Below are 25647 nucleotides of genomic sequence, written 5' to 3' on the forward strand. Positions count from 1 at the left end.
ACAGAAATCTTTAGCAGTTTTACAAGAGCTTTCATCACTGTCTCCAACTGATCCCAACTAACCCAGACAACAAACGATAAACAACCTTTATGGTAGGAAGTTGTTTTCAAATTTTGTATTTGCTGCTTTCATCAAATGATACACATGCATTATCTGGGTCAGTGGCATGGAAGAATATATAACTTATGACTGTAGCTACGCATTAGCTTAGCTTGTAAAAGTTGATTACATGGGAAATCCAAGGCAAGTAAGGCTGGTTGTTACATTAGTTCTCTTAAAGGTAGGTTAAACAAACAGGCTGAATACACAGTAAACTAATCATCCTAAGACTAATGACCTTGGGGTGTATTATTAACTTTGGCTGTAAGGTTCAAAAGTTCCAGTCTCCTAGAATGTAAAAGATATTTTCATTGTATTGAACATCCCGCATACCTGGAAACTGAAAAGAACTGGAAAACTCTTAGCAATCGTGAACAAAAAGAGTAATGGTGGAAATATCACAATACCTAATTTCAAATTATACTACACAGCAACAACAAAACCGCGTTATATTGGCAGAAAATAGGCATACGGGATCAATGAAGTAGAATAGAGGTCCTAGAAATAAATCCCTGCAGTCAAAGGCATGTGATTCTTGATAATGTTTCTAAAAATGGACACTAGGGGAAAACAGGCTCTTCAACGAATGGCTCCATAAGAATCAGATGTCCGTAAGCAGGAGAATGACACTAGGTTCCTATTTCTTACAATGTACAAACATTCCAATTCATTGTGCATCAAATGCCTTGATGTGAGAGCTGATATGTAGAAATTATTAAAGAAAATATTTCAAGACATAGATATAGGCAACAACTTTAAAAAAAGGTGCTCATAGCTATGGAAGTTATTACTGACAAATGAACAAATGAAATTGCATAAAAATTATTTTAAAAACCTTTTGCACAGCAAATGAAACAATTACCAGAGTAATGAGACAACTTACAAATCAGAAGAACTGCCATAACTATTCTCTTAACAGCTTATTAATATACAAAATACATAAAAAAGACTAAAATACTGAACACTAAAAGAACATATAATCAATTCAGTGAATTGGCAGATGAAGTAAACAGGCAATTATCAAAAAAATACAACTGATCAATAAAACATGTGCAATATGTTTGGAGACTACAGAAATTTAAATCAAAACTACACTGAGATTCTATCACACTAGTTAGAATGACTATCATCAACAAACAATAACAAGTGTTGGCAAGATTATGGACATGGGAAGGATTATTATTCAACATCAATGAAAATGTAAATTAGATACTGTTGGAATTTTCTCAAAATCTATACTTAGACTAGCCATATAATCCAACTATACCTTTCCTGAGTATAGTTGAAAATTGCCTGTATAGGTTCATCTGTTTGAATGGTCCCCAGTTGGTAGGACTGTTTGGGAAGGATTAGGAGGTGTGGCCTTGTTGGAGGAGGTGTGGCCTTGTTGAAGGTGGCATATGAGAAGAGTAGGTATTGAGTTTTCAAAGGCCCACCCATTTGCAGTTGGCTCTGCCTTGTCCTCCTGGTGGATCAGAAGTAAGTTCTCAACTACTGCTCCAGCACCATTCTGCCATATAGCAATTTCCTCTGAAACTGAAACATTGAACCGAGCTGCCGTCAGGCTGTGCAGTGTGCTCCAGGGTCCCACATTTTTGAGCTATCACCCATGCTGGGGTAGGCTTTGGTGATACAGCTGTGTTTAAGTCATTTCTGGTCCCCTTCGCTTATATTCCTGTAAGTAACCCTAATAAAACTTATTGGGTATCCATACATTGGTCTGTAGTGGGCTCACTATGTGGAATGAGTAGATGTGTGTGTTGAATCACCACAGTAAAAGTCCTGTCACACAACACATGCTTGCCTGCCTGCTGCCATGCTTGCTACCGTGATAGTCATTGACTAACCTTTCCTAAACATGAGCCCACAAATTAAATGTTTTCTTTTATAAGTTGTTTTGGTTATGGCATTTGTTCACAATAGAAAAATGACTAAGGCACTGAGTATATATCAAAGAAATCAAAGTTAATATACAATAGAGATACCTGTATCTCAATGTCTATCATAGTATTATTTACAATAGCCAACTTATGAAATCAGCCTATGGATGAATAGAAGAGAAAGTGTGTGTGTGTGTGTGTGTGTGTGTGTGTGTGTGTATGTGTTCAAGAACAAAACCATATTGTTTGCAAGAAGAATAGAAAAAACTGAAGATCTTCATTTTTAGTGAAATGTCATACTGAAAAACAGAAAAGAAATGCCAGGTTCTTGTCCATATGTGGAATATAGATTTAAAAAATATGAATGCAGAAGAGGACTATCTGAGAAACAGAAGGGGACCAATGTGACAGGATAGCAAGGACAAAATGTATGAATGGGGGAGTGGGTATGATCAAATTTTATATTATACATGTATGAAATTTTAATAAAACCAAATAGAAACAATCATTATATGCTAATTAGACATTAAAAATACAGACTCCCCAAATCAGAAGCTGGCTTTTATTTATTTTTATTTATTTATATGCACGTGTGTGTTTTTGTGTGGGTATGCACATATTGGTGTAGGTGCCCATAGAGGCTAGAAAAGGATGTGGTATCCACTTGAACTGGATTTACATAGGTTGTAACTTGTTTGATGTGGCTGCTGGAAACTTAACTCAGGTCTTCTGCAAGAGCAGCAAGCACTCTTATAACTGCTGTGTCATCTGTCTCTAGCCCCAGAAACTAGCTCTTAAATTCAACCATATGCAACACATATTGAAAGTAAATGAATATATGTGACTTCAGAATGGCATGTACACTGGATAAGATTCATTGTCAGTGGATGTTTGTACACGGTGTGAGACAAGGGCAAAATTGTTCTGCTTGAGTATATCCAGTTTCCTGAAACCATTTTTAATAAAAAGTACTTTCCCTATAGTGTGTTCCTGGCACCTTTGTGTATTGTATATCTCAAAATTGCTTTTTATGACTGAGAATATTGGTCAAGATTCTCAAGAGAAGAACAACAGAATATTAGGGGACTACCTCACAAGATCACAAACGCTGAAAAGTCCCATGAGGGGCCATCTGCAAATTGGAGAATTACAGACATCTATAGCAAAAGTGACAGAAGCTGCCTCAGAACTAGAGACAGACAGTAAATTGCCTAAAGTGTGAACCAAGGACTGCAAACCGTAAAAGGACCACTAGTGCCAGTCTCAAAATCTATAGTCTGATGTAGGAATAACAACAGAAGAATTGAAACCTTCTTCAGAAGGAAGAGCCCTGTTTTTAGTTTTTCCTTTCCATCCAGATCCACTCCACTTTGTTGATGGAATGTTGTATAATCACATTGATACTGCGCATCTACTCAAATGGCTGACTCATTTTAGTGGTTGGAATAAGAATGTTCTCCATTGATTCAACATTTGAATAGTTGGTACTCACTTGGGGGTGATATTTGGAAAATGTAGTGGGCACGTTGTGATATCTAGTACAGTACAGGCAATGGCTGATTTTTAAATTTCAGTTGTGTTCTTACGGGAAAAGTAAAATATTTCTAAGTATTTTCAAATGTCAAAAGTTATCACCCATCTTCCTCTTACTTGCCCCTTGCTTTAGTTTGGTCTAAATAAGGGAAAAATGAATGAAGAAACATTTTAAGAGCTGGTGATATGGCTCAGGAGGTAAAGTCACTTATGCCAAGCCTGATGACCTGAGTTCAACTACTGGGTTATCCTATGACCTGTACAACATATACACATTATGGTGTGTATACACAGAGAGAGAGAGAGAGAGAGAGAGAGAGAGAGAGAGAGAGAGAGACAGAGACAGAGACAGAGACAGAGACAGAGACAGAGACAGAGAGACAGAGAGACAGAGAAACAAAGAGACAAAGAGACAGAGAGGAGAGAGAATGAGATAAATGTATAAATGTAATAAAAATTTCAAAAGAAACCCGTTAAATATATTGTTTTGTAATAACCTCACCTGTATTACTAGTTGAAGAATTAAGAGGTATTTTTTTCATTTTTAGCTCACACAGGAGTTTTTAATATAAGTATTACTGACAATTTGACAAGAACATTCACAAAGCCTGTTCCGTACATTATAAAGATTTGTTAGAAACACCTCTGTCTGGCATCTTTCCGTGATAAACACCATGACCAAAACTTGGAGAGGAAAGAGTTTATTAGGTGTGAATGTCCCAAGCACAGTTCATCATAAAGGGAAGTCACTGAAAGAAGGTTCTGTTTCCCAGACTCTCTGGCCATGGGATTGTAGGCTGGCAGGCTGGCACTCCCCAGATCTAAGTCTAAACTCCATATATGAGAGAGTACATGCCATGTTTCTCTTTTTGTGACTGGGTTACCTCACTCAGGATGGTTTCTTCTAGTGCCATCCATTTGCCTGCAAATTTCAAGATCCCATTGTTTTTTTCTGCTGAATAGTACTCCATTGTGTAAATATACCACATTTTCTCTATACACTCTTCAGTTGAGGGGCATCTAGGTTGCTTCCAAGTTCTGTATATTACAAATAATTCTGCTATGAATATAGTGGAACAGACATCCTTCTTGTATGAATGGGCATCATTTGGGTATATGCCTAAGAGTGGAGTTGCTGGGTCTTGTGGTAGGTTTATTCCCATTTTTCTGAGGAATCTCCATACTGATTTCCAAAGTGGCTGAACCAGTTGGCACTCCCACCAGCAATGGGGGAGTGTTCCCCTTTCACCACATCCTCTCCAGCATAAATTGTCATTAGTGTTTTTTATTTTAGCCATTCTGACAGGAGTGAGATGATATCTCAGAGTAGTTTTGATTTGCATTTCCCTGATGGCTAAGGATGTTGAGCACTTTCTCAAGTGTCTGTCAGCCATTTTAGACTCCTCTATTGAAAATTCTCTATTTAGTTCAGTAGCCCACTTTTTAATTGGATGATTTGGTGTTTTGGAGACTTGCTTCTTGAGTTCTTTGTAAATTTTGGAGATCAGCCCTCTGTCAGATGTGGCGTTAGTGAATATTTTTTCCCATTCTGTGGGCTGCCTTTCTGTTTTGTTGACTGTGTCCTTTGCCTTACAGAAGCTTCTCAGTTTCAGGAGGTCCCATTTATTAATTGTCGATCTCTGTGTTTGTGCTACTGGTGTTACGTTCAGGAAGCTGTCTCCTGTACCAATTCGTTCACGGGTACCACTCACTTTCTCTTCTAAGAGGTTCAGTGTGGCTGGATTTATGTTAAGGTCTTTGATCCATTTGGACTTAAGTTTTCTGCATGGCGATAGACATGGATTGATCCGCATTCTTCTACATGCCAGCATCCAGTTATGCCAGCACCATTTGTTGAATATGCTTTCTTTTTTCCATTGTATATTTTTACCTTCTTTGTTAAAGATCAGATGGTCATACACGTGTGGGTTAATATCCGGGTTTTCAATTCGATTCCATTGGTCTACCTGTCTATTTTTGTGCCAATACCAAGATGTTTTCAGGAATATAGCTCTATAATAGAGCTTGAAGTTCAGGGATGGTGATGCCTCCGGACGTTGCCTTGTTGAACAAGGTTGTTTTGGCTATCCTGGGTCTTTTTTTTCATACAAAATTGATTATAGTTCTTTCAAGATCTGTGAAGGATTGTGCTGGGATTTTAATGGGGATTGCATTGAATCTGTAGATTGCTTTTGGCAGGATTGCCATTTTTACTACGTTGATCCTACCTATCCGAGGGAGATCTTTCCATTTTCTGAGGGCTTCTTTAATTTCTTTCTTTAAAGATTCAAAGTTCTTGCGATACAGATCTTTCACTTGTTTGGTTAGCATTACCCCAAGGTATTTTATGTAGTTTGTGGCAACTGTAAAGGGTGATGTTTCTCTGATTTCTTTCTCAGTCCTTTTATCATCTGTATATAGTAGGGCTACTGATTTTCTTGTGTTGATCTTGTAGCCTACCACTTTGCTGAAGGTGTTAATCAGCTGTAGGACTTCCCTGGTAGAGTTCTTTGGGTCATTTATGTAAACTATCATATCATGTGCAAACAGTAAAAGTTTGACCTCTTCCTTTCCAATTTGTATCCCCTTGATCTCCTTTTGTTATCGTATGGCTCTGGCTAGAACTTCAACTACAATGTTGAAAAGGTATGGAGAGAGTGGACAGCATTGTCTTTTTCCTGATTTTAGAGGAATTGCGTTGAGTTTCTGTCCAATTATTTTGATGTTGGCTGTTGGTTTGCTATATATTGCTTTTATTATGTTCCTGTTATCCTAGATCTCTCCAAGACCTTTATCGTGAAGGTGTGTTGGATTTTGTCAAAGGCTTTTTCAGCATCTGGTGAGATGATCATGTGATTTTTGTTTTTCAGCTTGTTTATATGGTGGATTACATTGATGGATTTTTCATATGTTGAACCATCCCTGCATCCCTGGGATGAAACCTACTTGATCGTGGTGAATGATTGTTTTGATGTGTTCTTGGATCCGTTTTGCCAGTATTTTATTGAGTATTTTCGCATCAATGTTCATGAAGGATATTGGTCTGAAGTTCTATTTCTTAGTTGTGTCTTTGTGTGGCTTTGGGATCAAGGTTATTGAAGCCTCGTAGAAAGAGTTTGGCAAAGACCCTTCTGCTTCTATTGGGTGGAATACTGGCCGGGTGTCTGGGTGGTTGTGTGTCCAGGTGTCTGGGTGTATCGGTGGCTGGCCTGTGATGTCCTTCTCTCTTTGTTCTCTTTTTGCTCCTCCTCTTCCTCTTTTTCCTTCTATTTATCCTCTCTGACTGCTGGTCCTGCCTGCCCTTGCTCCTGCCTCACTATTGGCTCTTCAGCTCTTTATTAGACCATCAGGTATTTTAGACAGGCAAGGAACCACAGCTTCAGAGAGTTAAACAAATGCAGAGGAAACAAAAGTCACACACTTTAAAATAATTTTCTACTACAAAGTAGTCACTTTAACTTTTCTTTCCTTCTTATTAGAGGATCTGTGAGAACAGTTGTTTGGGTGTGCCTTGTGCCTAATCCAGGGTCCAGAGGAAGTCCCTGCTGTGTGGAGATACTGTTCACTCATCCCTGGGAGAGCTAAATTCTCATTTTCCTTTTGGTCATTAATTAACTGTAGTTCTTTGTCTAGAGCTGTCACTGTAATTCCCTCCACCCTCCATTAAGCACAGCTGTTGGCATTTCCATTGTTCTGGTCTTGTTTATGCAGCCCTATCCAAGAGAGACTTTCCCACCACAGACTTCCTGACAGGTATTCTGCATCTTAGAGTCTTTCAGCCCTTTCATTTAAGGTGTTCCCTGAACCACAGATGCAGGATATAAATGTATCTGTTGGGACTGTGTCCAATTGTCATTGTCTGTGATGGTCTCTATTTGCTGTAAAAAGAGGCTTCTTTGATGAGGGGTGGGGACTACTTTTATATCTGAGGATTGGACTGAGGAACCACAGATGAGAAAGAACTTTTGTACTTGTCTTTCTGGGTCTGGGTTACCTCACTCAATATGATCTTTTCTAGATCCACCTATTTACCTGTGAAGTTGATGTCATTTTTCTTTACAGATGAACAGTATTCTAGTATGTACATGTACCACATTTGCATTACCCATTCATCTCTAAAATGTCATTTAGATTGTTTCCATTCCCTGGCTGTTGTGAAGAAGGTTGCAATGACCATAACTGAGCAAGTATCTAGGGAGTAGGATGTACTATCCTTTGAGTATATGCCAATGAATATCATAGCTGGGTCATATGATAGCTTTATTTTTTTAAAGATTTATTTATTTACTATGTATACAGTGTTCTGCCTGCATATATCCCTGCACACCAGAAGAGGGCACCTGATCTCATTAAGGATGGTTGTGAGCCACCACGTGGCTGCTGGGAATTGATACCTGTATTTTTATTTATTTCATTTTTAATCTTCATATTGATTTCCAGAATGTCTACACCAATTTGTACTTTCCCAACAGTGAATGGAGGTTACACTTTCTCCACAGTCTTGCCAGAATTTGTTGTCAGGTGTTTTGTTGATCTTAGCCATTCTGCCAGGGGTTAGATGAAATCTCCTTTGCCCAGAGTTTCCCTAATTGGTAAGGATGATAAACACTTTTTTGGTATTTCTTGGTCAATTTTTTTCTTCTTTTAAGAACTATGTTCAGATCCCATGTACATTTTTTAATTGGGTTTTTTCTTAGCTCATTTTTTGTCTGTTTGATTACTTGTTTGTATATTTTCAACTTCATTCCTTTGTCAGCTATACAGCTAGCAACATTTCTCTCCCATTCTGTGGTTTCCATCACTCAATTTATTGTTTCCTTAGCTATACAGAAGTTTTTGTCTTTTTTTTTTTTTTTTTTGGTTTTTTGAGAGAGTGTTACTCTTGTGTAACAGCTCTGGCTGTCGTGGAACTTACTCTGTAGATCAGTCTGGCCTCGAACTCCCAAAGATCTGCCTACCTCTGCCTGCTGGGATATAGGTGTCTAGACATTTTAGTTACTAAGGAAATATGGAAGGGTTAAGGTGATCTAATCCATGTAATGTCTCAGAATTGCGGTCAGACAGAAATGGACTAAATACGGAACCCTTTCTCTCAGCTTTACCATTCATTTCCATTGCGACTTTGGGCATGATTTTGAAACTCTATTTATCCTATTTGTAAAGTAGAAGGAAGACTGTTGCCGAGCACATGAGATTATTGGAAGAATCAAATGAGAAGCTAATGTTTTTCTCTTTGTTTTCAGAAACTATTGCTATTAGTAACTGCAGTTCCTATACATATGGGAGTTAATCTATAGAATTTCTGATCTATTTTACTGTCTGTTTGCATAATCCTTTGCTTAGCCATCATTATTAATTTCTTTATTGTCCACAGGTGATTTGTCTGAAAAACGCAGTCAAAACAGAATTGGTTGACAACTGAAAAATAAAGTTCACACACAGTGGTCAGGGCAAAGCTCTCCAAAAGAATTAAAGCTGTTTCAAACTATTGCTTTTTCATTCCTTACACCATTCTGTGTATGGTAGACCACCATAGGCACCCAATTAATGATTCTTGAGTAGTAATTAAATGATCAATTTTTGATGTAAGTCAGATTTAACATTTTTCCATGACTCCATATACCTTAGGTTAGAAGTCCTGAATCAGATGAGCTAGGCAGGAAGAAGGTATTGATATAGGCAAAACTGGTATCAGTTGTAAGTGACAGTGACGGGTAACAGTCTGACATTAAAAGAGGAAATTAAAGGGCACACTTTAATTAGAAATAAAAGCCACATGCTCTGGAAAGGCAGCAGCTATCCACATCACAATAGCCTCCCTTAGCTGCATTAGAGTGTCAGCAAATAAATGACATTCCTAATAATGACTGTGACATTTTTTAAAATGTTCATTTCTGTTCAGTGTGTTCTATTTTTAAAAATTCGGGGTAGTATATAAGGGATTCAAGCAAGATTTACATTCTAGACTTCTAAAACATGTGATTTGCAGTGTACCTTAGGGATTATCTAGTCTGTTTTTCAGATAAAGAAAGTCAGTTCAGGAAAGGGGAAATACACTTACACAAGGTCAGGCACCGGGATGCACAATTAAAATAAAAGCCTTCATTTGCTGACTTAGAGGCCACTTTTCCACTATTGTTCATCTTCCCAGATTTAAATATGTAATCTGAATGTATGAAGACTGACAAGTTTAACATTTATCAATTTAACAAGGGTATATTTCAGCTATTTAGAATTTTTCCTCAATGACTTATTATTATCAACTACTCCTTACTGAGTCTGTGTTGTTCAAAGAAAAGCAGTAGATCTGATAGATGTGTGAAAGAAATAAGAATGTCCTTGCCTCAAGTGACTTAAATTTTGAAAAGAGAGGGGAAATTTTTCATGTAAGAAGTCAGAATGACACAAAGTTCTAAGTCAGCTCACACAGCATCTCACACTAGGTGCTCTAGGAATAAAAAGAGAGGGAACAGCAAACCAGAGCGGGTTAGAAATGAGCACTTGGAAGGGGAAGCTCAACTAAAATGGACTCAAATGTTTCAGGAGGCTTTGTAAAAGAAAACTCAGAGACTCCAGATACAAAGAACCACATTATAATACATGAGATGAAGACTGAGGTAATGGCTTAAAAGTAAAGTATTTGCTTATCATGACTGAGACCTGATGCTCTTGATTTAATAACTGGTATTAGCAAAGGGGAAAAAACTAAGGTAGGACAGAAATTAGGATAAGATTTTACAACCATGTAAGCAAGCAAATTCTTTAAAAACATTATTCAAAAATGTGAATACAGTAAATATTAAGATTTGGGCCTTCCCTGGAAAATCATAAAATTAAAGGATATGAAAGTAATGCAAATTGTCCAACTTCTGTAAAACACGATTCTCTTGCAGAAATATAATGCATATCAGATATATTAGCTACTTTCCAGTAGTCCCACAAAAACAAGGAAAAATTTCATCTGGCCCACCACTTTGGGGACACCACTTCCATTGCCAGAAGCTACTGCCACCACTGCTGTTCACTCTTGTGAGCTATCTGAATAGGTCTAAATTATGCCTTACTCACCACTAGAACATCCCCACTTTCAAATGACTCTCAGAGACTGATGGACTGTCCTATGCCTCTGTCACATGCACTCAGACAAAACTCATCAATTATAACCGAGGAAGCTATAGTATATATGGTACCCACCTAGAAACAAAATCAAGAGCCTACTAACTTAACACAGTAAGATACAGAGTTCATCTGGGCTTTTTTTTGTTATAGAGATTTTTCTTTTATTATTAATTCAAAATCATAGGTCATTATTGGACTGTTTAGATCCTGTGATTTTGTTCCTCTTGTTTACATTCGGTGTTATATGTACCCAGATACTTATCTATTTCTGGTATGATTTTGTATATGTTTGTATTTAGTTGATCATAATAGTCTTTAGTGAATCATGGTATTCATTTGATATTAGTTATAATATCTCTTATTTTACTGGCCTATTGATAACTGAAGATCACTACATATTTTTACAATTGCAAAAATTCTCAACAAAACACTAGCATAAGCCAAAGACAGCAACACATCAAACTTATTATGCACCTTGATAAGTAGGATGTATTCCAAAGAGATTTCAACAGGTGCACATCAGTAATGCATTACAACACATCAAATGACTAAAAGATGCAACTGATACAGTAAGGCATCCAATATATTTTGACATGGCTTCAGGATAAAACAAAACCCCCAAAATTAGATATTGAAGGACCATACTTCAACTAAGCCTGTATATAACAAACCTATAGCTGATAACATGTCAAATTGTATGTAACAAAACAGATATGTTCACTTCTACCACTATTAGTCAACATAATATTGATAGAATTCTTAGCCAGAGGAAAAAAAACAAACATTTTCTCAGTTGTGAAAAGAGGAAGCCTGTTTGCAGTTGACATAATTATATATTTAGAAAAATCTAAGGACCCCACCGACACTTTGAAGTGACTGTAGAATCCAGGAAAGTCTTAGAATATGAAATAAAAGTAAAAAAGGCAACAGCATTTTTACATATCAATGACAAATTGGTTGCAAAAGAAATTGAAAATGAATACTATTCACAATAGGCACTCAAAAATCAAATGCCTAGGAATAAAATTAACCAAGGAAGTGAAAGATTACTTATAATGTAAATTTAAGACATTGATGAAAAAATAAGATACAAAACGAAAACGCATAATCGTGCCCTTGAATTGGCATTAATATTTCTAAAAGTTACATACTACCCAAAGTGATATATCAGTTCATGCAATGTTTCCCAAATTATCAATGACATTCTGCCAAGAACTATAAAGAACAGTTGCAATATTTATATGGGACCACAGGTATCAAAACAGCCAAAAAGAAATGTCATGGAAGAGAGATGGGCATCATAATTGCTGATGTCAAAACATACTACAAAGCTATAGTAATCAAAATAGTATAATACTTGTATAAAACTACATTTATACACCAATGTGACCTGATTTCCAGCAAACATGAAAGTCTTTTCAATAAATGATACTGAAAATAAAACAGATAAATATAGGCAGAATTATGAACCTAGGTCCCTGCCTCTTATCACATTCAAAACTAAACTCAAGGATTAAGGACCTTAATGTGACATACAATACTGTGATATTGCTGGGCAAAACATGTAGAGGAAACAAAGATAATATGACAGGCAAGTATTTTCTAAGTATGACTCTAGAAGCACAGGTAACTCTAGAGAGATGTGACTATATCTAACCTAAGAAGTTTCAGTCCAGGAAAACAAAACTCAGCAGTAAATAGGCAACATACAGTGTGGAAGAAAATATTTGTCAACTGTTCTTCAGTCAGGGAGCCAGTAATTAGAATATATGCAAATAAAATAAGAAAATAATCCTTCTAAATGGGCAAATGATATAAATCTACAATTTGAGAACAAATTATAGGTATATTGTGTTGTTCATTGTCTTCCTTAAAGGGCACCCTGTGTTTTGTTTTGAACAAGTGTCTCACTTGGTGGCAAAGGCAGTCTAGAATTCACTGTACAGCCCAGGATGGTCTCCAACTTGCAGTAGTTCACCTGTGTCATCCTCCCAGTTGCTGGAATTACAGGTGTGATCTGAGACAACCAGCTTTACAGGCAACATATTACACAAACCTTCATACAGTTCTGCTGTTTTCGATGTCAAAACATTTCTTAATTCCATTAATATGCCTTGCCACTCACTTGTTTGGGCCATATCTTTCACCTGTATTGTTGCTGCAGCATCCCAGTGCTGCCTGCTTGGTATTGCTCCACTCCGATCCATGTTCTGATGGTAGACACAGAGCTCTTTCCAAACACGATTCAGAATTTGTCACCTCCACATTTAACATGAGTCACAGGCATCTGCACAGAATCTCTGACAGTTTTGCAACTCTTCTGAAGCAATCTAAAATAGCCCCAAATTTAAATTGTCATTAAAATGCTTTTTGTTTGCATCCTCTCCTCAACTGTATAATCTGTAATCTCCTTTTTTTTTTCGAGACAGGGTTTCTCTGTTGCTTTGGCAGTTGTCCTGGAACTCAGGATGACCTCCAACTCACAGAGATCCGCCTGCCTCTGCCTCCCGAGTGCTGGGATTAATGGCATGATTTGAATATCGATATATACATATATATATGACCTAAATATTGTTGTTTTCACATTATTGTCATACTGAGTTTAGTTTATTACAACCTTCTCTTATTGTTATGATGATAAAAGCTACAGAAAGTTAAGACAGTTTTTGCCAAAAGCACATTTGATCCTGAATATTCTGTAATGCTTATGATGACGAAAATATTATTTTAGCTAAGTAAGCTGCCCAATCAACTTAATTGAAATCTTCATCTGCCACATCTCACTAATAGTTTGTGTTGCAATTACAGAAAAATCTTTGTGAGGAGATAAAATTGTATGAAAAGTGGAGACCCATGCTGATGGGAGAAGCTTGGTAAAAGGCAATGAAGTGGTGGAAAGGTCTATCTAATTTCATGTTTCAATTATATTTGAAAATATCTGGTCAAAAAATTCTGCCCTCTAACTTCCAAATGTGCCCTCAGTCATATAGCTGACAAATAACTGTGACATATGTCATCACAGGGACCCTAACAGCATAAGACAAAACATGTCATACAGTTTGTGACTTGTATAACCTAATTATTTAAGCATTTGATTATTCTGTGACTAATTCATAGGAGGCTTTCCCTAGTGTCTAGGAAGTTCTGTTAAGCTCCCAGAGGTGAGGCCAACAGGCGTCAAGCGTCTAGTCATACAAGTGCCGATTTTGCGAGAGGCAGACAAACTGGTTCAGTGACCACCACCTACCTCTAGCATGTTTAAGAGAAACACCAGGAAGACTTAGTAGGAGAAAATGAGAAGACAGGTGATTTCTTGAAGTGAGAGCATTCTAGGGGTTTTGAATTTTTTTTCTTGTGTACTAAATATTTTCTTTTCCCTCATTCCAAGGGGCAAACCACAAATCCTTGGGAAAGACGGATGACATTGCCCTCAAAAAAACGGGATTTCACTCAGCAACTGAAACTTGCTAGACTTGACATACCCACAGGACTGCCCTGTGATATCCGAGTAGATGCAACAGGATTCTTGGGGAGACCTGAGAGCAATCCATGATTTCTTAGGAGTGCCAGCCCTCATGCTACACTATCCTTTGGTGAAGCCAGAGATACCGCCTGAGAGCTGTTGGGAACAAGAGTGGCCCATTTCTCTGTAGGACAACTAGATTCTGTGGAAGGTGGCCAACTTCCACCATTTAAAAATTATCTGCCTTCCAGAACAGAGAAGTGCCCTAAGAGATGGAATGCCAAAGCAACTAGATTCTGTGGAAGGTGGCCAACTTCCACCATTTAAAAATTATCTGCCTTCCAGAACAGAGAAGTGCCCTAAGAGATGGAATGCCAAAGGTTAGAATCTCAGGGGGCATCCTTAAATCATTGTGACCTTGGGCAATGCCAAGGACTCCATAAGTATACTTGAAGTTAGATAAGCTATGAGATAAAGACCCTGCAGTCGAGTAATTGTTGATCAATTGCTAGAGTCACTCAACAATTACTTCTTGCCTCTAGTGTGTGTACAATTCAGAAGCTAGCCCGAAGCAGGAAAAAAACGAAGTTGTAGAATGATCTAGTCCCTTTCTTGATTGCTGGTCAGGCCTGAGCTAAGAAGGAGCAAGTGACTGGGAGATGTCTCAATTAAGTGCTTGCCTGAGTTTGAATACTTAGCCCCTACATAACAAGATAGACATAGTGGTGCTGTTGTGGGTCTGGGGTCATTCAAAGTTTTACCTGTCTGACTCAAGTTTTGGTTTTAGTAAATTAGAGGCGTTTGATTAAGAAGAGACTGGCCAGGACCAAATCATAAAGAGTTCTCTAGATAAGGCCCTGGCTGCTGTTAGCCCAAAGATTATAAAAGGGAAAACCCCAAAGTTATAATTTGGGGGAGTCAAATTAACTCATATCCTGTCTGGGTATGGCTTAATTTTGAAAGACATGTCCAGTAGGTACCTCAGCTATCCAAACAAGCAAGCATTACATACTTACGCAGAACTTGGCAGTTAGCCTGTTTAACCTTGTGACCCATTACCTTGTAGGAATATCTGAGGCAGTGAAATATTTTGCAACAATCAGCATTTTTTTAAAGAACAGCCCAACTGCAAAACGAAATGGTTCATCTTGGGCCAGCTGACTGGTTGCTTCAACATAGGACCAACTTTCTCATGGCTTATCCAATCTATAAACGGTTTTGTTTTTAGAAGCCTAGCACAGTAAATTCATCCTGTAAACACAGTGTTCACCATCACAGTGCACACCAGCAATCCCAGCACTGGGAAGGTGGAGATAGGAAGATGCCCAGTGCTTGCTTGCTAGTCAAATCTGTCTAGCCAAACCAGTGAACTCTAGGTTCAGTGAGACACCCTGTCTTATAAAATGAGGCTGAGGAATATATCCAGTGCTGAGCTATTTTCTCTACACACATGTGAACATATGTGTGAACTCCACCACTCTACATGTTTGTTTTAAGTTGAATATCATGACATTTTAATAGTTTGAATTTTAAATTTTAAGTGTATTATTTTATTTGGTAAATAAAATAACATAAAGAGATAATAGAAATTCCTGACCTTGCCTCTGTGTTTCAGTCCCCAATGCTTCTCCCACATAGGTATTAGTTTCCTATGGGCACTGTAACAAATTTTTAAGGATGCTAGTCTAAGACAATGCTCAATAATCACTCCAGAACTTTGCCAGGCATGGGCCTGCTCAATGCTTACTCCAGATGTTTGTTTCTTTTGGCTGCTGGAAGCTGCTGCTGTTCCTTGACAAACAGCTGTATGACTCCATTATCTGCCTTAATGAATAGTCTACACATCTTCTGATGATGCTTGTGATGGCACTGAGACTTCCTCCCACAAAACCACATAGTAGGTTCAACTTAATCATCGTTTATCACATCATTTAATATTTGCACATCCCCAAGAATAGGAAGTAGATGCTGTTATTCAGCCTACGGTACTTTTTTACACAGATTTATAAATATAAGCAAATGGAAACAGATTAAAAAAGCATATTCATTCTTTTCACTCTCTGATAAAAGTCATTAACAATACACTGTTCTGTACCTTGAGTTGCTAATCTAACAATATACGTTGGTGCTAGGCACAAAAAACAAAAACACAAACTCACTGGATAATTGTGTGTGTGTGTGTGTGTGTGTGTGTGTGTGTGTGTGTGTGTGTGTGTGTGTGTATGTGCAACAGTGCCTGGGATTCAAGAGTTAACCTTTGTCAAGTCAGCTGTTTCTGGGGGTTAAACCAGGCCAGTCTTAATCCCTTTGGTCATCAGTCCTCCTTACCTGTTCACTGGATTTCTTGAGTTCAGCCCAGTCCTTAACCGTGGGAGTCTGCCTCTTCTTCCATCAGCCACTGAATGAAGTTTCTGTTTCCCAGACTCCCTGGCCATGGGATTGCAGGATGGCACTCCCCAGATCTATGTCTAAAATCCATATATGAGAGAGTACATGCCATGTTTCTCTTTTTGTGACTGTGTTACCTCACTCAGGATGGTTTCTACTAGTGTCATCCATTTACCTGCAAATCTCAGGATTCCATTGCTTTTTTTTTCTGCTGAATAGTACTCCATTGTGTAAATGTACCACATTTTCTCTATCCACTATTCAGTTGAGGGACATCTAGGTTACTTCCAAGTTCTGGCTATTACAAATAATGCTGCTATGAACATAGTGGAACAGACATCCTTGTATGAATGGACATCTTTTAGACATATGCCTAAGAGTGGAGTAGCTGGGTCTTGTGGTAGGTTTATTCCAATTTTTCTGAGGAATCTCCATACTGATTTCCAAAGTGGCTGAACCAGTTGGCACTTCCACCAGCAATGGAGGAGTGTTCCCCTTTCACCACATCCTCTCCAGCAAAAATTGTCGTTGGTGTTTTTGATTTTAGCCATTCTGACAGGAGTGACATGGTATCTCAAAGTTGTTTTGATTTGCATTTCCCGGATGGCTAAGGTTGTTGAGCACTTTCTCAAGTGCCTCTCAGCCATTTTAGACTCCTCTATTGAAAATTCTCTATTTAGTTCTGCAGCCCACTTCTTAATTAGATCCTTTGGTGTTTTGGAGACTTGCTTCTTGTGTTCTTTGTAAATTTTGGAGATCAACCCGCTGTCAGATGTGGGATTAGTGAATACTTTTCCCATTCTGTGGGCTGCCATTTTGTCTTGTTGACTGTGTCCTTTGCCTTACAGAAGCTTCTCAATTTCAGGAGGTCCCATTTACTAATTGTTGATCACACTGTCTGTGCTAGTTGTGTTATGTTCAGGAAGCTGTCTCCTGTACCAATTCGTTCAAGGGTACCACCCACTTTCTCTTCTAAGAGGTTCAGTGTGGCTGGATTTATGTTGAGGTCTTTGATCCATTTGGACTTAAGTTTTTGCATAGCGATAGACATGGATTGATCCGCATTCTTCTACATGCCAGCCTCCAGTTATGCCAGCACCATTTGTTGAAAATGCTTTCTTTATTCCATTGTATATTTTTAACTTCTTTGTCAAAGATCAGATGTTCATATGTGTGTGGGTTAATATCCGGGTTTTCAATTCGATTCCATTGGTCTACCTGTCTATTTTTGTGCCAATACCAGGATGTTTTCAGGACTATAGCTCTATAATAGAGCTTGAAGTTCAGGGATGGTGATGCCTCCGGACGTTGCCTTGTTGAACAGGGTTGTTTTGGCTATCGTGGGTCTTTTGTTTTTCCAAACAAAATTGATTATAGTTCTTTCAAGGTCTGTGACGAATTGTGCTGGGATTTTAATGGGGATTGCATTGAATCTGTAGATTGCTTTTGGCAGGATTGCCATTTTTACTACGTTGATCCTACCTATCCGAGGGAGATCTTTCCATTTTCTGAGGGCTTCTTTAATTTCTTTCTTTAAAGATTCAAAGTTCTTGCGATACAGGTCTTTCACTTGTTTGGTTAGCGTTACCCCAAGGTATTTTATGTTGTTTGTGGCAATTGTAAAGGGTGATGTTTCTCTGATTTCTTTCTCAGCCCTTTTATCTTCTGTATATAGTAGGGCTACTGATTTTCTTGAGTTGATCTTGCAGCCTGCCACTTTGCTGAAGGTGTTAATCAGCAGTAAGAATTTCCTGGTAGAGTTCTTTGGGTCATTGATGTAAACTATCATATCGTCTGCAAACACTGAAAGTTTGACCTCTTCCTTCCCAATTTGTATCCCCTTGATCCCCCATTGTTGTCATATGGCAATGGCTAGAACTTCAAGTACCATATTGAAAAGGTATGGAGAGAGTGGACAGCCTTGTCTTGTTCCTGATTTTAGAGGAATTGTGTTGAGTTTCTGTCCATTTAGTTTGATGTTGGCTGTTGGTTTACTGTATATAGCTTTTATTATGTTTAGGTATGTTCCTGTTATCCCAGATCTCTCCAAGACCTTCATCATGAAGGTGTGTTGGATTTTGTCAAAGGCTTTTCCAGCATCTAGTGAGATGATCATGTGATTTTTAATTTTCACCTTGTTTATATGGTGGATTACATTGATGGAATTTCATATGTTGAACCATCCCTACATCGCTGGGATGAAACCTACATGATCCTGGTGAATGATAGTTTTGATGTGTTCTTTGATCCTATTTGCCAGTATTTTATTGAGTATTTTTGCATCAATGTTCATGAAGGATATTGGTCTGAAGTTCTATTTCTTAGTTGTGTCTTTGTGTGGCTTGGGGATCAAGGTTATTGAAGCCTCATAGAAAGAGTTTGGCAAAGACCCTTCAGCTTCTATTGTGTGGAATACTTTGAGAATAATAATGAGGTGTTCGTTGAATTTCTGGTAGAATTCCGTACTGAGGCCATCTGGACCTGGACTTTTTTTGGTTCGGAGACTTTTGATGACTGCTTCTATTTATATAGGGGTTATAGGTCTATTTAAATTGCTTATCTGTTCTTGATTTAGTTTTGGCAAGTGATAGCTATCCAGGAAGTCATCCATTTCCTTTACATTTTCGAATTTTGTGGAGTACAGGTTTTCAAAGTATGACCTGATGATTCTCTGGATTTCCTCAGAGTCTGTTGTTATGTCCCCGTTTTCATTTCTGATTTTGTTAATTTGCATCTTCACTCTCTGCTGTTTGTTAAGTTTGGACAAAGGTTTGTCTATCTTGTTGATTTTCTCAAAGAACCAACTCTTCGTTGCATCGATTCTTTGTATGGTTTTCCTAGTTTCTACTTTATTGATTTCAGCCCGCAATTTGATTATTTCCTGGTGTCTACTCTCCTGGGTGTGTTTGCTTCTTTGTGTTCTAGAGCTTTCAGCTGTGCTGTTAATTATCTAGTATAACTGTTCTCCAGTTTGTTCATGTGGGCACTTAGTGCTATGAACTTCCCCCATAGCACTGCTTTCAAAGTGTCCCATAGGTTTGGGTATGTTGTGTCTTCATTCTCATTGAATTCGAGGAAGTCTTTAATTTCTTTTTTTAATCTCTTCTTTGGCCAAGGAATGGTACAGTTGAGCATTATTCAATCTCAATGAGTTTGTAGGTTTTCTGCAATTTGTGTTGTTGTTGAATTCTAATTTTAAAGCATGGTGGTCTGATAATATGCATGGAGGTATTCCAAATTTTTTGTAGCTGCTGAGGTTTGATATGTTGCCAAGTATGTGGTGAATTTTTGAGAATGTTCCATGTGGTGCTGAGAAAAAGGTATATTCTTTTTTATGTGGAAGAAATGTCCTATAGATGTCTGTTAATCCCAGTTGGATCATTACTTCTATTAGACCCTTTGATTCTTTGTTGAGTTTCTGTCTGGTATTCCTGTCTAGTGGTGAGAGTGGTGTGTTGAAATCTCCCACTATAACTGTGTGGGATTTTAGATGTGATTTCAGTTCTAATAATATTTCTTTTACGAATGTGGATGCCTTTGTATTTGGGGCATAGATGTTCAGGATAGACACTTCATCACGGTGGATTTCACCTGTGATGAGTATGTAATGACCTCCTTCATCTCTTTTGATTGATTTTATTTTAAAGTCTAGTTTGTTAGATATTAGGATTGCTACCCATGCTTGTTTCTTGGGTGCATTTGATAGAAAAATTTTTCCCAACCTTTAACTCTCAGGTAATATCTGTTTTTGAGGGTGAGGTATGTTTCTTGTATGCAGCAGAAGGATGGGTTCTGTCTTCGAATCCATTCTGCTAGCCTGTGCCTTTTTATGGATGAGTTAAGGCCATTAATGTTGAGGGATATTAATGACCATTGATTGCTCATCCTTCTTCAATTTGCAATGGTTATTGTTGGTGGAATCATGTGTGGAATTTCGCCCCTTTGTTCTTTTGGCTGTTGGTAGAGAGGGATTCTCTAATGCCTATGTTTTTCTGGTTGTAGTTAGCTTCCTTGGGTTGGAGTTTTCCTTCCAAAACTTTCTGTAGGGCTGGGTTAGTGGATATGTATTGCTTGAATCTAGTTTTGTCATGGAATATCTTGTTTTCTCCATCTATAGTGATTGAGTGCTTTGCCGGGTATAGTAGTCTGGGCTGACATCCATGGTCTCTTAATGTTGGTAGAATATCTATCCAGGACTTTCTGGCTTTCAGAGTTTCCATGGAGAAGTCAGGTATAATTCTGATAGGTCTGCCTTTATATGTTACTTGGCCTTTTTCCTTAGCTGCTCTTAATATTCTTTCTTTATTCTGTATATTTGGGGTCTTGATTATTATGTGTCGAGGGGATTTTTTTGTGGTCCACTCTATTTTGTGTTCTGTAAGCTTCTTGTACCTTCATTGGCATGTCTTTCTTAAGGTTGGGAAAGTTTTCTTCTATGATTTTGTTGAATATGTTTTCTGCCCCTTTGAGGTGGTTTTCTTCCCCTTTCTCTATACCTATTATTATTAGGTTTGGTCTTTTCATGGTGTCCCATATTTCCTGGATGTTTTGTGTTAAGGATTTGTTGAACTTAAGGTTTTCTTTGGTTGATGAATCCATTTCTCTTAGTGTATCTTCAACACTTGAGATTCTCTCTTCCATCTCTTCTATTCTGTTGGTAATGCTTGTATCGGTAGTACCTGACTGTTTGCCCAGCTTTTCTATTTCCTGCCTTTCTTCAGATTGTGTTTTTTTAATGTCTCTATTTCAGTTTTCAACCCTTGCAGTGTTGCACTTCTTCTTGCAATTTTCTGTTTATCTTTTCGTCCATTTGTTGCCTTTTATGAATTTTTTGGTTTTTCCTTTCTTCCATTTCTTGCATTTTTTGGTTTACTTATCTTCCATTTCTTGCATTTTTTGCTTTGTTTTTTCTTCCATTTCCTGCCTTTTTTGGTTTGTTTCTTCTTCCATTTCTTTCATTTTTTGGTTTGTTTTTTCTTCCATTTCTTGCATTTTTTGCTTCATTTCTTCTCCCATTTCCTGCCTTTTTTGGTTTGTTTTTTCTTCCATTTCTTGCATTTTTTGGTTTGTTTTTTTCCACTTCTTGCAGTTTTGGTTTGTTTTTTCTTGCAATACTTTGAGGGATTTTCCTGTATCCTCTTTTAGGGCCTCTATCATTTTCATGAAAGTGGTTTTAAGGTCATTCTCTTCTGCTTCGTTTGCATTGGAATGTTGGAGTCTTGCTGGGGTGGAGTCTCTAGAATCTGGTGGTGTCATATTTGTTTTTCTGTTGCTGAGTGTGTTTTTGTATTGTCTCTTTCCCATCTCTTCTTCTAGTGGGTGCAGAAAGAGCCCCTTACTGGTCGGGTGGTTAGCGCACCAGATTTCCCTTTTGGAGGGTGCTAGCAATTCCAATAATCTGGTGTTTCTCCTCTTCCTTGTCCTCGTTCTGGTCCCGTGGGTGGAGAAGAAGAACAGGAATCTGGGGTGCTTAGCCTCCCACCTGGTCCCCTGGACCCTTTGCTGGATCCTGTTGTACCTGATCCTGTGGCCAGAACAGATGCTCCCCTGGTCTCCCTGGTTCCTCTGGTTTCCTGTTCTCATTGGTGGGAGAGAAGTCCTGGAGTCTGGGGTGTTTGGCTCCCACCGGGATTGGAAGCTCTGTGCAAGTTCCCAGGTGATCCCCAGGCACTGGAACACACGCCCAGAAGCAGGGCCTGTTGTACCTGATGCCGCCGTGGAACAGCTCCCTTCTGTTACTTTTTCAGTACAAACAATGACAAAGTGAACAACTTTGTGTGCATGTATGCACAGATATATACACAAATGAGTGTAGCCACAATTTTCCAGAAGCAGAGTTTCTTTGTGAAAGTATATGTGAATTTGTCATTTGGTATAGATATTGCCAAATTGCCTGCCTAAGGGATCTATCCATCTCTACTCCACATTCACAGTATGAGAGTACACGTTCCCCTATGGCTTTGACAGCAGAACATATTTTCAAACAACACTTGGATTTGTGCCAGTCTTAAAGTTGAAATATATTATCTTGGTGAATTTTTCTGTGTATGTGAACAGAATTTCTAAGAATTGCAGAATATTTTGTCATATGAATGAAACAAATCCTAAAAATGTCTTTTGCTATAGTCAGACATTAGATGTTCTGTTGTTTGAAATAATAAAGTACCAATATCTGCAAATTTATCTTTTATTATATTGCATTAAATTATATTTTATTTTATTCTTGTTTGACTTTTTACTTAAATTAGAAACAAGCTTGCTTCACATGTCTATATCAGCTCCCTTTCCCTCCCTTCCTCCCCTGCCCCTACCAACTCTCCAACCCCTCACACAATCCCCATTCCACTCTCCAGGGAGGGTGAGGCCCTTCATAGGGGATCTCCAAAGTCTGTCATATCATCCAGGACATGGCCTAGTCCTTCCCCCATGTGTCCAGGCTGAGAGAGGATCCCTCCATGTGCCCATTCAGATGACAGGGAAAAAAACTGAGCTAGTACTCGAGGCCCTAAAGATTGCTGAGGACTACTCACTGACACCCACGTTCAAGGGGTCTGGATCAGTCCTATGCTGGCCTCTCAACCATCAGTCTGGGGTCCATGAGCTCCCCCTTGTTCATGTCAGATGTTTCTGTGAGTTTCACCTGCCTGGTCTTGACCCCTTTGCTCATCATTCCTCCCTCTCTGTAACTGGTTTCTAGGAGTTCAGCTCAGTGTTTAGCTGTGGCTGTCTGCCTCTGCTTCCATTCAGCCACAAGGTAATCATCAATCTCATTATAAAGGAAGAGCATTTAAGGTAGCCTCTCCACTATTGCCCAGATTGCCAGTTGGCATCATCCTTGTAGATCTGTGGAAATCCCACTAGTGCCAGATCTCTCCTCAAACCTATAATGATTCCCTCTATTATGGTATCTCTCATTTTGCTCTCCTCTATTCTTCCCCCGACTCAAACTTTCTGCTCCACCATGTCCTCCTCTCCCCTTCTCTTTTCCCCCTCACTTTTCCACTGCTCACTCTCCCCTCTCCCCATGTTTCCAGTCCACTCAGGAGATTCTGACACATATTCCGTCTGTGGGGTACCATGCATCTCTCTTAGGGTCCTCCCAGTTTACCAGACTCTCTGGCAGTGGGATTGTAGGCTGGCACTTTGCTGCTTCATGTCTAAAATCCATATATGAGTTAGTATATACTATATCTGTCTTTTGTGACTGGATAACCACACTCGGGATGTTATCTTATAGTGCAGTCCATTTGCCTGCAAATTACAAGATTCCATTGCTTTTTTCCCCACTGATTAGTGCTCCACTGTATAAATGTACCACATTTTCTCTATCCACTCTTCAGTGTAGGGACATCTAACTTGCTTCCAGGTTCTGGATATTACAAATAATGCTGCTATGAACATAGTGGAACAGATGTCCTTGTTGTATGAATGTGCATCATTTGGGTATATGTCTAAGAGTGGAATTGCTGGATCTTGTGGTAGATTGATTCCCATTTTCCTGAGGAATGTCCATACTGATTTCCAAAGTGGCTGTATGAGTTTACACTCCCACCAGCAGTGGAGGAGTGTTCACCTTTCTCCACATCCTCTCCAGCATAAACTGTCATTGGTGTCTTTGATTTTAGCCATTCTGACAGAAGTGAGATGGTATCTCAGAGTTGTTTTGATTCACATTTCCCTAATGGCTTAGGATGTTGAGCACTTTCTTAAGTGTCTATCTGCCATTTTAGACTCCACAAGTAAGAATTATCTAGTTCTGTACCCCACTTTTTGATTGGATCCTTTGAAGACTTGCTTCTTGAGTTCTTTGTAGATTTTGGAGATGAGCCTTCTGTCAAATATGGGGTTAGTGAATATGCTTTCCCATTTTGTGGACTACCTTTTTATCTTGTTGACAGTGTCCTTTGCCTTGCAGAAGCTTCTCAGTTTCAGGAGGTCCCATTTATTAATTGTTGATCTCAGTGTCTGTGCTACTGGTGTTATGCTCAGGAAGCAGCCTACTGTACCAATTCATTCAAGGGTGCCCCCAGTTTCTCTTCTAAGAGGTTCAGTGTGGCTGGATTTATGTTGAGGTCTTTAATCCATTTGGATTTAAGTTTTGTCATGGTGACAGACATGGATCTATCTGCATTCTTCTACATGCTGGCATCGAGCTATGCTAGCACCATTTGTTGAAGATGCCTTCTTTTTTCCATTGTGTAATTTTAACTTCTTTGTCAAAAACCAAGTGTTCATACATGTGTGGGTTATTATCAGGGTTTTCTATTCGATTCCATTGGTCTACCTGTTTGTTTTCATGCCAATACCAAGTTGTTTTCAGGACTATATATTTATTATGTATTATTTTCCTAATTACTTATTTGTTATTTTATTAAGGAACCTCATTTTATAGTTGAGGAACCAGAGGAATCCAGCTCTGAGCCAGAAATCTATCTATATGTGTCTTCAGGTCCAACTACACAAGATTATAAAGGCTTTACATGGAAGGCTTCTCAGGAGAAGGAAACCTTTTCCACACACTTGCTGCAAAGCCAACACCCTTTAGGAAGTGCAGTCAAGACTCAGATGACTTTATCAAGGCCACAGATTCTTCTGAGACCTCTTTATCTAGAGAGGAGAGCACTCTCTATTGGGAGTTATTTTAATGTTCATAAATTCACTCCTAACTGATTTAATTCCTGCTACCCCTGGGCCTCGGGACAGGGACAGGAACTCCTTGTTTGGGATCCCTCAATGGCAAGCCTGTGGTGATGTAGCTAACCTTACACCCATTCATCACAGTTCTGCATTTGCAGTAAGGGGTGGGGGTTGGGAGAGAAGGATGCAACAAGAACAGGAAGAATCTGGCTCTTTCCTTTATTGAGTCTTCTCTTACATTATGTACTAGGAAAGCCACTGCTTAGATGTTACTTTCATTTTGATGTGTCTTAACCAGCTACTGTGAAACTAGACAGCTTGGTTCCTTCCAGGCTGAGCTTCTGAAGGAAATTTAGGCTAATTGAGGTAGAATAACTAGTCAGATGTTCCTAGCTAGTCAGTGCCAGGTATCAGATTTGAACTCTGGTTGCCTATTTAAAAATAATACTCTTAATAATATACATGACTAATTGAAAGTTATACACTTAGCTATTGCATGCAGAGTTCATAAAATGGTAACTTTAAAGT

Source organism: Mesocricetus auratus, unplaced genomic scaffold, assembly GCF_017639785.1.
Source record: "Mesocricetus auratus isolate SY011 unplaced genomic scaffold, BCM_Maur_2.0 Super-Scaffold_100003, whole genome shotgun sequence".
Lineage (NCBI taxonomy): Eukaryota > Metazoa > Chordata > Mammalia > Rodentia > Cricetidae > Mesocricetus > Mesocricetus auratus.